At 53.8% G+C, this 14,430-nt stretch overlaps 1 pseudogene; it reads left to right on the top strand.

The window, feature by feature from the left end:
• Positions 1-14,430, top strand: part of LOC121843810 — a 54,050-nt pseudogene that overhangs the window by 24,434 nt on the left and 15,186 nt on the right.

Raw genomic sequence — 14,430 nt, 5'->3', positions numbered from 1 at the left:
TCTCTCTCTCTCTCTCTCAGACCACACACCGACACATGTTGACTCTCTCTCTCTCTCTCTCTCTCTCAGACCACACACAGACACATGTTGACTCTCTCTCTCTCTCTGCCAGGTGTGGGATACCTGCACCACCTATAAATGTCAGAAGACTCTGGAGGGTCATGATGGAATCGTGCTGGCACTGTGTATACAGGGGTAAGGACACACACACAGAGACACACACACAGAGACACACACACAGAGACACACACACAGAGACACACACACAGACACACACACACAGAGACACACAGTTAATTCCAGTAGTATTAGCATATAGTAATTCCAGTATTAATAGCAGGACATATAATCATGTATTCAGGTTTCAACGATGCTGTTGTGTTGTGGATCTCTCACTCTTCTGTCTCTCCTTTTCCCCTCTCGCTCTCCTTCCCCTCTCGCTCTCCTTCCTCTCTCGCTCTCCTTCCCCTCTCGCTCTCCTTCCCCTCTCGCTCTCCTTCCTCTCTCGCTCTCCTTCCTCTCTCGCTCTCCTTCCCCTCTCGCTCTCCTTCCCCTCTCGCTCTCCTTCCCCTCTCGCTCTCCTTCCCCTCTCGCTCTCCTTCCCCTCTCGCTCTCCTCTTTCCCCTCTCGCTCTCCTCTTTCCCCTCTCGCTCTCCTCTTTCCCCTCTCGCTCTCCTCTTTCCCCTCTCGCTCTCCTCTTTCCCCTCTCGCTCTCCTCTTTCCCCTCTCGCTCTCCTCTTTCCCCTCTCGCTCTCCTCTTTCCCCTCTCGCTCTCCTCTTTCCCCTCTCGCTCTCCTCTTTCCCCTCTCGCTCTCCTCTTTCCCCTCTCGCTCTCCTCTTTCCCCTCTCGCTCTCCTCTTTCCCCTCTCGCTCTCCTCCTTCCCCTCTCGCTCTCCTTCCCCTCTCGCTCTCCTTCCCCTCTCGCTCTCCTTCCTCTCTCGCTCTCCTCCTTCCTCTCTCGCTCTCCTTCCCCTCTCGCTCTCCTTCCTCTCTCGCTCTCCTTCCCCTCTCGCTCTCCTTCCCCCTCTCGCTCTCCTTCCCCTCTCGCTCTCCTTCCCCTCTCGCTCTCCTTCCCCTCTCGCTCTCCTCTTTCCCCTCTCGCTCTCCTCTTTCCCCTCTCGCTCTCCTCTTTCCCCTCTCGCTCTCCTCTTTCCCCTCTCGCTCTCCTCTTTCCCCTCTCGCTCTCCTCTTTCCCCTCTCGCTCTCCTCTTTCCCCTCTCGCTCTCCTCTTTCCCCTCTCGCTCTCCTCTTTCCCCTCTCGCTCTCCTCTTTCCCCTCTCGCTCTCCTCTTTCCCCTCTCGCTCTCCTCTTTCCCCTCTCGCTCTCCTCTTTCCCCTCTCGCTCTCCTCTTTCCCCTCTCGCTCTCCTCCTTCCCCTCTCGCTCTCCTTCCCCTCTCGCTCTCCTTCCCCTCTCGCTCTCCTTCCTCTCTCGCTCTCCTCCTTCCTCTCTCGCTCTCCTCCTTCCCCTCTCGCTCTCCTCTTTCCCCTCTCGCTCTCCTCTTTCCCCTCTCGCTCTCCTCTTTCCCCTCTCGCTCTCCTCTTTCCCCTCTCGCTCTCCTCTTTCCCCTCTCGCTCTCCTCTTTCCCCTCTCGCTCTCCTCTTTCCCCTCTCGCTCTCCTCTTTCCCCTCTCGCTCTCCTCTTTCCCCTCTCGCTCTCCTCTTTCCCCTCTCGCTCTCCTCTTTCCCCTCTCGCTCTCCTCTTTCCCCTCTCGCTCTCCTCTTTCCCCTCTCGCTCTCCTCTTTCCCCTCTCGCTCTCCTCTTTCCCCTCTCGCTCTCCTCTTTCCCCTCTCCTCTCCTTCCTCTCTCGCTCTCCTCTTTCCCCTCTCGCTCTCCTCTTTCCCCTCTCGCTCTCCTCTTTCCCCTCTCGCTCTCCTCTTTCCCCTCTCGCTCTCCTTTCTTTCCCTCTCCTCTTTCCTCTCCTCTTTTCCCCTCTCGCTCTCCTCTTTCCCCTCTCGCTCTCCTCTTTCCCCTCTCGCTCTCCTCTTTCCCCTCTCGCTCTCCTCTTTCCCCTCTCGCTCTCCCTTTTCCTCTCTCGCTCTCCTCTTTCCCCTCTCGCTCTCCTCTTTCCCCTCTCTCTCCTCTTTCCCCTCTCGCTCTCCTCTTTCCCCTCTCGCTCTCCTTTCCTCTCTCGCTCTCCTTCCTCTCTCGCTCTCCTCTTTCCTCTCTCGCTCTCCTCTTTCCCCTCTCGCTCTCCTCTTTCCCCTCTCGCTCTCCTCTTTTTCCCCTCTCGCTCTCCTCTTTCCCCTCTCGCTCTCCTCTTTCCCCTCTCCTCTTCCCCTCTCGCTCTCCTCTTTCCCCTCTCGCTCTCCTCTCCCTCCCTGTAGGAACAGACTGTATAGTGGCTCAGCTGACTGCACCATCATAGTGAGTCTGTTCTGACTGTTGTCTCTTATGAATTATCCTGTTTATCAACAACACACCTACAGTCTGACTGTTGTCTCTTATGAATTATCCTGTTTATCAACAACACACCTACAGTCTGACTGTTGTCTCTTATAAACCACAACAACACACCTACAGCCTGACTGTTGTCTCTTATAAACCACATCAACACACCTACAGTCTGACTGTTGTCTCTTATGAACCACAACAACACACCTACAGTCTGACTGTTGTCTCTTATAAACCACATCAACACACCTACAGTCTGACTGTTGTCTCTTATGAACCACAACAACACACCTACAGTCTGACTGTTGTCTCTTATAAACCACAACAACACACCTACAGTCTGACTGTTGTCTCTTATGAATTATCCTGTTTATCAACAACACACCTACAGTCTGACTGTTGTCTCTTATAAACCACAACAACACACCTACAGTCTGACTGTTGTCTCTTATGAATTATCCTGTTTATCAACAACACACCTACAGTCTGACTGTTGTCTCTTATGAACCACAACAACACACCTACAGTCTGACTGTTGTCTCTTATAAACCACAACAACACACCTACAGTCTGACTGTTGTCTCTTATGAATTATCCTGTTTATCAACAACACACCTACAGTCTGACTGTTGTCTCTTATAAACCACAACAACACACCTACAGCCTGACTGTTGTCTCTTATAAACCACATCAACACACCTACAGTCTGACTGTTGTCTCTTATGAACCACAACAACACACCTACAGTCTGACTGTTGTCTCTTATGAACCACAACAACACACCTACAGTCTGACTGTTGTCTCTTATAAACCACAACAACACACCTACAGTCTGACTGTTGTCTCTTATGAACCACAACACACCTACAGTCTGACTGTTGTCTCTTATAAACCACAACAACACACCTACAGTCTGACTGTTGTCTCTTATAAACCACAACAACACACCTACAGTCTGACAGTTTATTAGGTACACCCATTCAGTACCAAGTCGGACCCCCCTTTGCCTCCAGAACAGCCTGAATTCTTCGGGGTATAAAACATTCCCCACACCATTATACCACTGCCATCAGCCTGTACCGGTGACACCAGGCAGCATCGGAGCCATGGACTCCCCAACGCCAAATTCTGTCTCTGCCTCCTTGGACCTCTCTCCTCAACGAGCAGTCTCCACCCACAGGACTGGGTGTTAGTCGTTCTCTCCTCAACGAGCAGTCTCCACCCACAGGACTGGGTGTTTGTCGTTCTCTCCTCAATGAGCAGTCTCCACCCACAGGACTGGGTGTTTGTCGTTCTCTCCTCAACGAGCAGTCTCCACCCACAGGACTGGGTGTTTGTCGTTCTCTCCTCAACGAGCAGTCTCCACCCACAGGACAGCTGACTGGGTGTTTGTCGTTCTCTCCTCAACGAGCAGTCTCCACCCACAGGACTGGGTGTTTGTCGTTCTCTCCTCAACGAGCAGTCTCCACCCACAGGACAGCTGACTGGGTGTTTGTCGTTCTCTCCTCAACGAGCAGTCTCCACCCACAGGACTGGGTGTTAGTCGTTCTCTCCTCAACGAGCAGTCTCCACCCACAGGACTGGGTGTTTGTCAATCTCTCCTCAACGAGCAGTCTCCACCCACAGGACTGCTGACTGGGTGTTTGTCGTTCTCTCCTCAACGAGCAGTCTCCACCCACAGGACAGCTGACTGGGTATTTGTCGTTCTCTCCTCAACGAGCAGTCTCCACCCACAGGACAGCTGCTAAATGGATGTTTGTCGTTCTCTCCTCAACGAGCAGTCTCCACCCACAGGACAGCTGATTGGGTGTTTGTCGTTCTCTCCTCAACGAGCAGTCTCCACCCACAGGACAGCTGCTGACTGGGTGTTTGTCGTTCTCTCCTCAACGAGCAGTCTCCACCCACAGGACAGCTGCTAAATGGATGTTTGTCGTTCTCTGTAAACCCTCAGACACTCAGACGTGTGAAAGTCCCAGGAAGTCCAGACGTTTCTGAGACACTGGAGCGCCCGGCACCGACGATCGTACCATGCTCAAGGTGGCTCGTTTTTTTCCCCCCTTCCAACGTCCGATGGACCAGTAACTGAATGCCTCGATGCCTGTCTGCCTGTTTTATATAACAAGCTACGACCATGTGACTCACTGTCTGGAGGGAGGAGCGATCCATTATGGTGAATGGGATGCCTGTCTGCCTGCTTTATATAATAAACTGTCCGATGGACCAGTAACTGAATGCCTCGATGCCTGTCTGCCTGCTTCATACAACAAGCTACGACCTTGTGACTCACTGTCTGGAGGAGCGATCCATTGTAGTGAATGGGACGGTGTACCTAATAAACTGTCCGATGGACCAGTCCGGTGTGTGTATAACTATTATAACTCACCTTTTTTTACATTTTTTTATTTATTTAACCTTTTATTTGAACTAAAGTCAAGTTCAGAACAAATTCTCATTTACAATGACGGCCTCCTGCGAGGACGGGGTCTGGGAAAAAAAATGTTATTTAAAAATATAACACACAAATGTAGGACAAAACACACATCCCAGCGAGACAACACAACACTACATGAAAGAGACCTAAGACAACAACACGGCACGGTAGCAACACATGACGACACGGCAGCAACACCTACACTGTCTGTAGAACCATGATGAACCATGATAGAACCATGATGTACTTTACTAGATCATCAGCCCTGTGTCTGCTTTGTGTCCAATTTGCCTCTTGTGCGTTCTCCCCGTCTCTCTCTGTCTCTCTCTCTCTCTCTCTCTGTCTCTCTCTCTGTCTCTCGCTGTCTCTCTCGCTGTCTCTCCCCCGTCTCTCTCTGTCTCTCTCTCTGTCTCTCCCCGTCTCTCTCTGTCTCTCTCTCTGTCTCTCTCTCTGTCTCTCTCTGTCTCTCTCTCTGTCTCTCTCTCTGTCTCTCTCTCTGTCTCTCTCTCTGTCTCTCTCTGTCTCTCTCTCTGTCTCTCGCTGTCTCGCTGTCTCTCTCTCTCTGTCTCTCGCTGTCTCTCTCTCTCTCTCTCTCTCTGTCTCTCGCTGTCTCTCTCTCTCTGTCTCTCGCTGTCTCTCTCTCTCTCCCCTGTCTCTCTCTGTGTGTTATGTAGGTGTGGGACGTCCAGACCCTGCAGAAGGTGAACACAATCCGTGCCCATGACAACCCGGTGTGTACGCTGGTGTCCTCCCACAGCATGCTGTTCAGCGGATCCCTCAAGGCCATCAAGGTAGAGCCGGAGACCGTTTTTAAAAATAGAGGCCGAGAAGCTGCTTCCTTCACTTTCCACTTCCTGTAGTTGTTGACCAATCCAACCACTTCCTGTAGTTGTTGACCATCCAACCACTTCCTGTAGTTGTTGACCCATCCAACCACTTCCTGTAGTTGTTGACCATCCAACCACTTCCTGTAGTTGTTGACCATCCAACCACTTCCTGTAGTTGTTGACCATCCAACCACTTCCTGTAGTTGTTGACCCATCCAACCACTTCCTGTAGTTGTTGACCCATCCAACCACTTCCTGTAGTTGTTGACCAGTCTCCCACGTCGCTGTGGAGGAACAGGTCCTGCTACGTCGTCTGTCGTGTCACACTATCGTGTGTCGTGACCCCAAACCATCACACCACCACCACCACCACCATGCTGACCCCAAACCATCACACTACCACCACCATGCTGACCCCAAACCATCACACTACCACCACCACCATGCTGACCCCAAACCATCACACCACCACCATGCTGACCCCAAACCATCACACTACCACTACCATGCTGACCCCCAAACCATCACACCATCATCACCACCATGCTGACCCCAAACCATCACACCACCACCACCATGCTGACCCCAAACCATCACACTACCAAACCATCACACCACCATGCTGGACCCCAAACCATCACACTACCACCACCATGCTGACCCCAAACCATCACACTCACACTACCACCACCATGCTGACCCCAAACCATCACACTACCACCACCACCATGCTGACCCCAAACCATCACACTACCACCACCACCATGCTGACCCCAAACCACACTACCACCATCACACTACCATCTTCTGATGTGGCTTTTCTACTGAGACGAGAGGACAGACAGAATCACGGAGTTGGAGAGTTGGAGAGTTGGAGAGTTGGAGAGTTGGAGAGTGAGGGAGTTGGAGAAACCATGAGGGAGTTGGAGAGTGAGGGAGTTGGAGAGTGTTGGAGTTGGAGAGTGAGGAGATGGAGAGTGAGAGAGTTGGAGAGTGAGAGAGTTGGAGAGTGAGAGAGTTGGAGAGTGAGGGAGTTGGAGATGGAGAGTGAGGGAGATGGAGAGTGAGGGAGTTGGAGAAACCATGAGGGAGTTGGAGAAACCATGAGGGAGTTGGAGAGTGAGGGAGTTGGAGAGTGAGGGAGATGGAGAGTGAGGGAGATGGAGAGGGAGTTGGAGAGTGAGGGAGTGGAGGGAGTTGGAGAGTGAGGGAGTTGGAGAGTTGGAGAGTGAGGGAGTTGGAGAGGGAGTTGGAGAGTTGGAGAGTGAGGGAGTTGGAGAGTGAGGGAGTTGGAGAGTGAGGGAGTTGGAGAGTTGGAGAGTGAGGGAGTTGGAGAGTGAGGGAGTTGGAGAGTTGGAGAGTGAGAGTTGGAGAGTTGGAGAGTGAGGGAGTTGGAGAGTGAGGTGAGGGAGATGGAGAGTGAGGGAGTTGGAGAGTGAGAGAGTTGGAGAGTGAGAGAGTTGGAGAGTGAGGGAGTTGGAGAGTGAGGGAGTTGGAGAGTTGGAGAGTGAGGGAGTTGGAGATGGAGAGTGAGGGAGATGGAGAGTGAGGGAGTTGGAGAGTGAGGGAGTTGGAGAGTGAGGGAGTTGGAGAGTTGGAGAGTGAGTGAGGGAGTTGGAGAGTTGGAGAGTGAGGGAGTTGGAGAGTTGGAGAGTGAGGGAGTTGGAGAGTGAGGGAGTTGGAGAGTTGGAGAGTTGGAGAGTGAGAGTGAGTTGGAGAGTGAGGGAGAGATGGAGAGTGAGGGAGTTGGAGAGTGAGGGAGTTGGAGAGTGAGAGAGTTGGAGAGTGAGAGTGAGTGAGTTGGAGAGTGAGAGAGTTGGAGAGTGAGAGAGTTGGAGAGTGAGAGAGTTGGAGAGTGAGGGAGTTGGAGAGTTGGAGAGTGAGGGAGTTGGAGATGGAGAGTGAGGGAGATGGAGAGTGAGGGAGTTGGAGAGTGAGGGAGTTGGAGAGTGAGGGAGTTGGAGAGTTGGAGAGTGAGTGAGGGAGTTGGAGAGTTGGAGAGTGAGGGAGTTGGAGAGTGAGGGAGTTGGAGAGTGAGGGAGTTGGAGAGTTGGAGAGTGAGGGAGTTGGAGAGTGAGGGAGTTGGAGAGTGAGGGAGTTGGAGAGTTGGAGAGTGAGGGAGTTGGAGAGTTAGGGAGTTGGAGAGTGAGGGAGTTGGAGAGTTGGAGAGTGAGGGAGTTGGAGAGTGAGGGAGTTGGAGAGTTAGGGAGTTGGAGAGAGCTCCTTGTCAGGGACCTTTGACAGACGGAGGGAGGAATGATCTCACTATTGAAAGGGATTTTCCACAACCCAAACCATCACACTACCACCACCATGCTGGACCCCAAACCATCACACTACCACCACCATGCTGACCCCAAACCATCACACTACCACCACCATGCTGACCCCAAACCATCACACCACCACCACCATGCTGACCCCAAACCATCACACCACCACCATCATGCTGGACCCCAAACCATCACACTACCACCACCATGCTGACCCCAAACCATCACACTACCACCACCATGCTGACCCCAAACCATCACACTACCACCACCATGCTGGACCCCAAACCATCACACTACCACCACCATGCTGACCCCAAACCATCACACCACCACCACCATGCTGGACCCCAAACCATCACACTACCACCACCACCACCATGCTGACCCCAAACCATCACACTACCGCCACCATGCTGGACCCCAAACCATCACACTACCACCACCACCACCATGCTGACCCCAAACCATCACACTACCACCACCACCATGCTGACCCCAAACCATCACACTACCACCACACTACCACCACTACCATGCTGACCCCAAACCATCACACTATCACCACCATGCTGACCCCAAACCATCACACCACCACCACCATGCTGGACCCCAAACCATCACACTACCATCACCATGCTGGACCCCAAACCATCACACTACCACCACCAAACCATCACTGACCCCAAACCATCACACTACCACCACCATGCTGACCCCAAACCATCACACTACCATCACACTACCACCATACCAAACCATCACACTGACCCCAAAAACCATCACACTACCACCACCACCATGCTGACCCCAAACCACACTACCACCATCACACTACCATCTTCTGATGTGGCTTTTCTACTGAGACGAGAGGACAGACAGAATCACAGAGTTGGAGAGTTGGAGAGTGAGGGAGTTGGAGAGTGAGGGAGTTGGAGAGTGAGGGAGTTGGAGAGTTGGAGAGTGAGGGAGTTGGAGAGTTGGAGAGTGAGGGAGTTGGAGAGTGAGGGAGTTGGAGAGTGAGGGAGTTGGAGAGAGCTCCTTGTCAGGGACCTGGGACAGACGGAGGGAGGAATGATCTCACTATTGAAAGGGATTTTCCACAACTCTGTCTTTCCCTGAAGTGTTTCAATGACCTCATCTGCTGTTAACGCCTGATGACTTTCTCTCTGTGTGTGTGTGTGTGTGTGTGTGTGTGTGTGTGTGTGTGTGTGTGTGTGTGTGTGTAATAATACTGCCCTGTTCTAAATGTGTGGTTCTCACCGATCTGTGTCTGTTATCTAATCTCTCTCCTTTTTCGCTCTCTTCCTCTCCTCCTCTCTGTCCTCTCCTCCTCTCCTCCTCCTCTGTCCTCTCTGTCCTCCCCTCTCTGTCCTCTCCTCCTCTCTGTCCTCTCTGTCCTCTCCTCCTCTCTGTCCTCTCCTCCTCTCTGTCCTCTCCTCCTCTCTGTCCTCACCTCCTCTCTCTCTCTCTACTCTTCTTCTCTCTCCTTTCCCTCTCTTCTCTCCCCTCCTCCTCCCTTCTTGTCTCCCTCCCTCCCTCTCCCCTCCTCCTCCCCTCTTGTCTCCCTCCAGGTGTGGGACATAGTGGGGACAGAGTTGAAGCTGAAGAAGGAGTTAACAGGACTGAACCACTGGGTTCGTGCTCTGGTGGCCTCTCAGAACCACCTCTACAGTGGATCATACCAGACCATCAAGGTAGGAGGACAGGAAGTGTGTGTGTGCGTGTCTCATCATAGTTACAGCATGGGGATGTGTGTGTGTGTCATCATAGTTAAAGCATGGGGATGTGTGGTTGAGAGAGAGAGAGAGAGAGACTGTTCTCCTCTGCTGCCTCACTGTTCTGGGTGGAGGGGAGAGACCGGGGGACTGGGAGAGAGACCGGGGGACTGGGAGAGAGACCGGGGACTGGGAGAGAGACCGGGGGGACTGGGAGGGGGACCGGGAGAGAGACTAGGGGACCGGGGGACTGGGAGAGAGACCGGGGACTGGGAGAGAGACCGGGGGACTGGGAGAGAGACCGGGGGACTGGGAGAGACACCGGGGGACTGGGAGAGAGACCGGGGGACTGGGAGAGAGACCGGGGGACTGGGAGAGAGACCGGGGGACTGGGAGAGAGACCGGGGGACTGGGAGAGACACCGGGGGACTGGGAGAGAGACACCGGGGGACTGGGAGAGAGACCGGGGGACTGGGAGAGAGACCGGGGGACTGGGAGAGAGACTGGGAGAGAGACCGGGAGAGAGACCGGGAGAGAGACTGGGAGAGAGACTGGGAGAGAGAGACAGGGAGAGAGAGACTGGGGGAGAGACTGGGAGAGAGACTGGGAGAGAGACTGGGAGAGAGACCGGGGACTGGGAGAGAGACCGGGGGAGAGACCGGGGGAGAGACTGGGAGAGAGACCGGGGGAGAGACTGGGAGAGAGACCGGGGGAGAGACTGGGAGAGAGACCGGGGGAGAGACTGGGAGAGAGACTGGGAGAGAGACCGGGGGAGAGACTGGGAGAGAGACCGGGGGAGACCGGGGAGAGAGACCGGGGGAGAGACTGGGAGAGAGACCGGGGGAGAGACTGGGAGAGAGACCGGGGAGAGACTGGGAGAGAGACTGGGAGAGACTGGGAGAGAGACCGGGGGAGACCGGGGGAGAGACTAGGGGACCGGGAGAGAGACTAGGGGACCGGGGAGAGACTGGGAGAGAGACCGGGGAGACTGGGAGAGAGACCGGGGGAGACTGGGAGAGAGACCGGGGAGAGACCGGGGAGAGACTGGGAGAGAGACCGGGGGAGAGACCGGGGGAGAGACCGGGGGAGGACCGGGGGAGAGACTGGGAGAGAGACCGGGGAGAGACTGGGAGAGAGACCGGGGGAGAGACCGGGGGAGAGACTGGGAGAGAGACCGGGGGAGAGACTGGGAGAGAGACCGGGGAGAGACTGGGAGAGAGACCGGGGAGAGACCGGGGGAGAGACCGGGGGAGAGACTAGGGGACCGGGGGAGAGGGAGATGGAGGTGTTGTGTTCATGAGGGACACATTGTGAAGAGTGTCTGTCTGTCTGTGTGTCTGTCGGAGGCCAGACAATACTGGCAACATTCTCTCACATCTTTCTTTCTCCCTCTTCTCTTCTTCTCTTCCTCTCTTCTCCTCTCTTCTCCTCTCTCTTCTCCTCTCCTCTCTCCCTCTCTTCTCCATCCCTCTCCTCTCTCTTCTCCTCTCCTCTCTCCCTCTCTTCTCCATCCCTCTTCTCTTCCTCTCTTCTCCTCTCTCTTCTCCTCTCTCTTCTCCTCTCTCTTCTCCTCTCTCTTCTCCTCTCTCTTCTCCTCTCTTCTCCTCTCCTCTCTTCTCCATCCCTCTTCTCTTCCTCTCTTCTCTACTCTCTTCTCCTCTCTCTTCTCCTCTCTCTTCTCCATCCCTCTCTTCTCTTCTCCTCTCTCTTCTCCTCTCTCTTCTCCTCTCTCTTCTCTCTCTCTCTTCTCCTCTCTCTTCTCCTCTCCTCTCTTCTCCATCCCTCTTCTCTTCCTCTCTTCTCCTCTCTCTCTACTCTCTTCTCCTCTCTCTTCTCCTCTCTCTTCTCCTCTCTTCTCCATCCCTCTTCTCTACTCTCTTCTCTACTCTCTTCTCCTCTCTCTTCTCCATCCCTCTCTACTCTCTTCTCTCTCTTCTCCTCTCTCTTCTCCTCTCTCTTCTCCTCTCTCTTCTCTTCTCTCTCTTCTCCTCTCTCTTCTCCATCCCTCTCTACTCTCTTCTCCTCTCTCTCTTCTCTCTCTCTTCTCTTCCTCTCTTCTCTTCTCTCTTCTCTCTCTCTTCTCCTCTCTCTTCTCCTCTCTTTCTCTTCCTCTCTTCTCCTCTCTCTTCTCCTCTCTTCTCCTCTCTCTTCTCCTCTCTTCTCCTCTCTCTTCTCCTCTTCTCTTCTCTTCTCTCTTCTCCTCTCTCTTTCTCCTCTCTCTTCTCCTCTCTCTTCTCTTCCCTTCTCCTCTCTCTTCTCCTCTCTCTCTTCTCCTCTCTCTTCTCCTCTCTTCTCCTCTCTCTTCTCCTCTCTCTCTCTCCTCTCTCTTCTCTCTCTCTCTTCTCTTCCTCTCTTCTCCTCTCTCTTCTCCTCTCTCTTCTCTCTCTTCTCCATCCCTCTCTACTCTCTTCTCCTCTCTCTTCTCCTCTCTCTTCTCCTCTCTCTTCTCCTCTCTCTTCTCTTCCTCTCTTCTCCTCTCTCTTCTCCTCTCTCTTCTCCTCTCTCTTCTCCTCTCTCTTCTCCTCTCTCTTCTCCTCTCTCTTCTCCATCCCTCTCTACTCTCTTCTCCTCTCTCTTCTCCTCTCTCTTCTCCTCTCTCTTCTCCTCTCTCTTCTCTTCCTCTCTTCTCCTCTCTCTTCTCTTCCTCTCTTCTCCTCTCTCTTCTCCTCTCTCTTCTCCTCTCTTCTCTCTCTTCTCTTCCTCTCTTCTCCTCTCTCTTCTCCTCTCTCTTCTCCATCCCTCTCTACTCTCTTCTCCTCTCTTCTCCTCTCTCTTCTCCTCTCTCTTCTCCTCTCTCTTCTCCTCTCTCTTCTCTTCCTCTCTTCTCCTCTCTCTTCCTCTCTTCTCTTCCTCTCTTCTCCATCCCTCTCTTGCTCTCACACCTCTGTCCCTCTCTCCTTTCCCCATCTCTCTACCACATGGCATGTTTTGGAGGAGCTCTCTGATTGGTGGAGCATGTGAACATTCCACCATTGCTATGGGGATGGAAGTTGATGACTTGCAGCTGTGGTTTCTGTCTTTCTACAGCTGATAAGGGAATCTGTCTATTTATTTGTGTTCTCTGGCTTCAGTGAATAATAATTCTAGACTTAATAAAACTGTCCTATCTCCTCCCCCTACTCTCCTATCTCCTCCCCCTACCCTCCTATCTCCTCCCCCTACTCTCCTATCTCCTCCCCCTACCCTCCTATCTCCTCCCCTACTCTCCTATCTCCTCCCCCTACTCTCCTATCTCCTCCCCCTACTCCTCCTATCTCCTCCCCCTACTCTCCTATCTCCTCCCCTACTCTCCTATCTCCCCCTACTCTCCTATCTCCTCCCCCTACTCTCCTATCTCCTCCCCCTACCCTCCTATCTCCTCCCCCTACCCTCCTATCTCCCCCTACTCTCCTATCGCCTCCCCCTACTCTCCTATCTCCTCCCCCTACCCTCCTATCTCCTCCCCCTACCCTCCTATCTCCTCCCCCTACCCCCTATCTCCTCCCCTACTCTCCTATCTCCTCCCCCTACTCTCCTATCTCCTCCCCCTACTCTCCTATCTCCTCCCCCCTCCTCTCTCCTCCCCCTATCTCTCTCCTCCCCTACCCTCCTCTCTCCTCCCCCTATCTCTCTCCTCCCCCTACTCTCCTATCTCCTCCCCCTACCCTCCTATCTCCTCCCCCCCTACCCTCCTATCTCCTCCCCCCTACTCTCCTATCTCCTCCCCCCTACTCTCCTAACTCCTCCCCCTCCTCTCTCCTCCCCCTATCTCTCTCCTCCCCCTACCCCCTCTCTCCTCCCCCTATCTCTCTCCTCCCCCTACTCTCCTATCTCCTCCCCCTACCTCCTCTCTCCTCCCCCTACCATCCTCTCTCCTCCCCCTACCATCCTCTCTCCTCCCCCCACCATCCTCTCTCCTCCCCCTACCATCCTCTCTCCTCCCCCCTACCCCCTCTCTCCTCCCCCTACCCCCTCTCTCCTCCCCCTACTCTCCTATCTCCTCCCCCTACCTCCTATCTCCTCCCCCTCTCTCCTCCCCCTACCTCCTCTCTCCTCCCCCTACCATCCTCTCTCCTCCCCCTACCATCCTCTCTCCTCCCCTACCATCCTCTCTCCTCCCCCTACCCTCCTCTCTCCTCCCCCTACCCTCCTCTCTCCTCCCCCTACCCTCCTCTCTCCTCCCCCTACCCTCCTCTCTCCTCCCCCTACCCTCCTCTCTCCTCCCCCTACCCTCCTCTCTCCTCCCCCTACCCTCCTCTCTCCTCCCCCCCTACTCTCCTCTCTCCTCCCCCTACTCTCCTCTCTCCTCTCTCCAACCCTCTCCCCCTCCCCTCTCCCTCTCCCCCTCTCCTCTCCCGGTCATCAGATCTGGGACATCCGTTCCCTGGACTGTGTTCATGTCCTCCAGACCAGTGGGGGCAGTGTCTATTCCATCGCTGTCACCAACCATCACATCGTCTGTGGCACCTACGAGAACCTTATACATGTAAGACACACACACACACAGATATACACACACAGACACACTGAGATATACACACACACACACACACACAGAGATATACACACAGAGATATACACACACACACACACAGAGATATACACACAGAGATATACACACACACACACACTGACATACACACATACAGAGATATACACACAGACACACTGAGATATATACACACACACACACAGAGATATACACACAGAGATATACACACACACACACACACTGACATACACACATACAGACACACACACACACACCTACGAGAACCTTATACACGTAAGAGACACACACACATAGATA

The sequence above is a fragment of the Oncorhynchus tshawytscha genome, unplaced genomic scaffold (assembly GCF_018296145.1).
Source record: "Oncorhynchus tshawytscha isolate Ot180627B unplaced genomic scaffold, Otsh_v2.0 Un_contig_8272_pilon_pilon, whole genome shotgun sequence".
Lineage (NCBI taxonomy): Eukaryota > Metazoa > Chordata > Actinopteri > Salmoniformes > Salmonidae > Oncorhynchus > Oncorhynchus tshawytscha.
The sequence above is the reverse complement of the archived record's forward strand: the minus strand, read 5'-3'. Positions and strand labels throughout refer to the sequence as shown.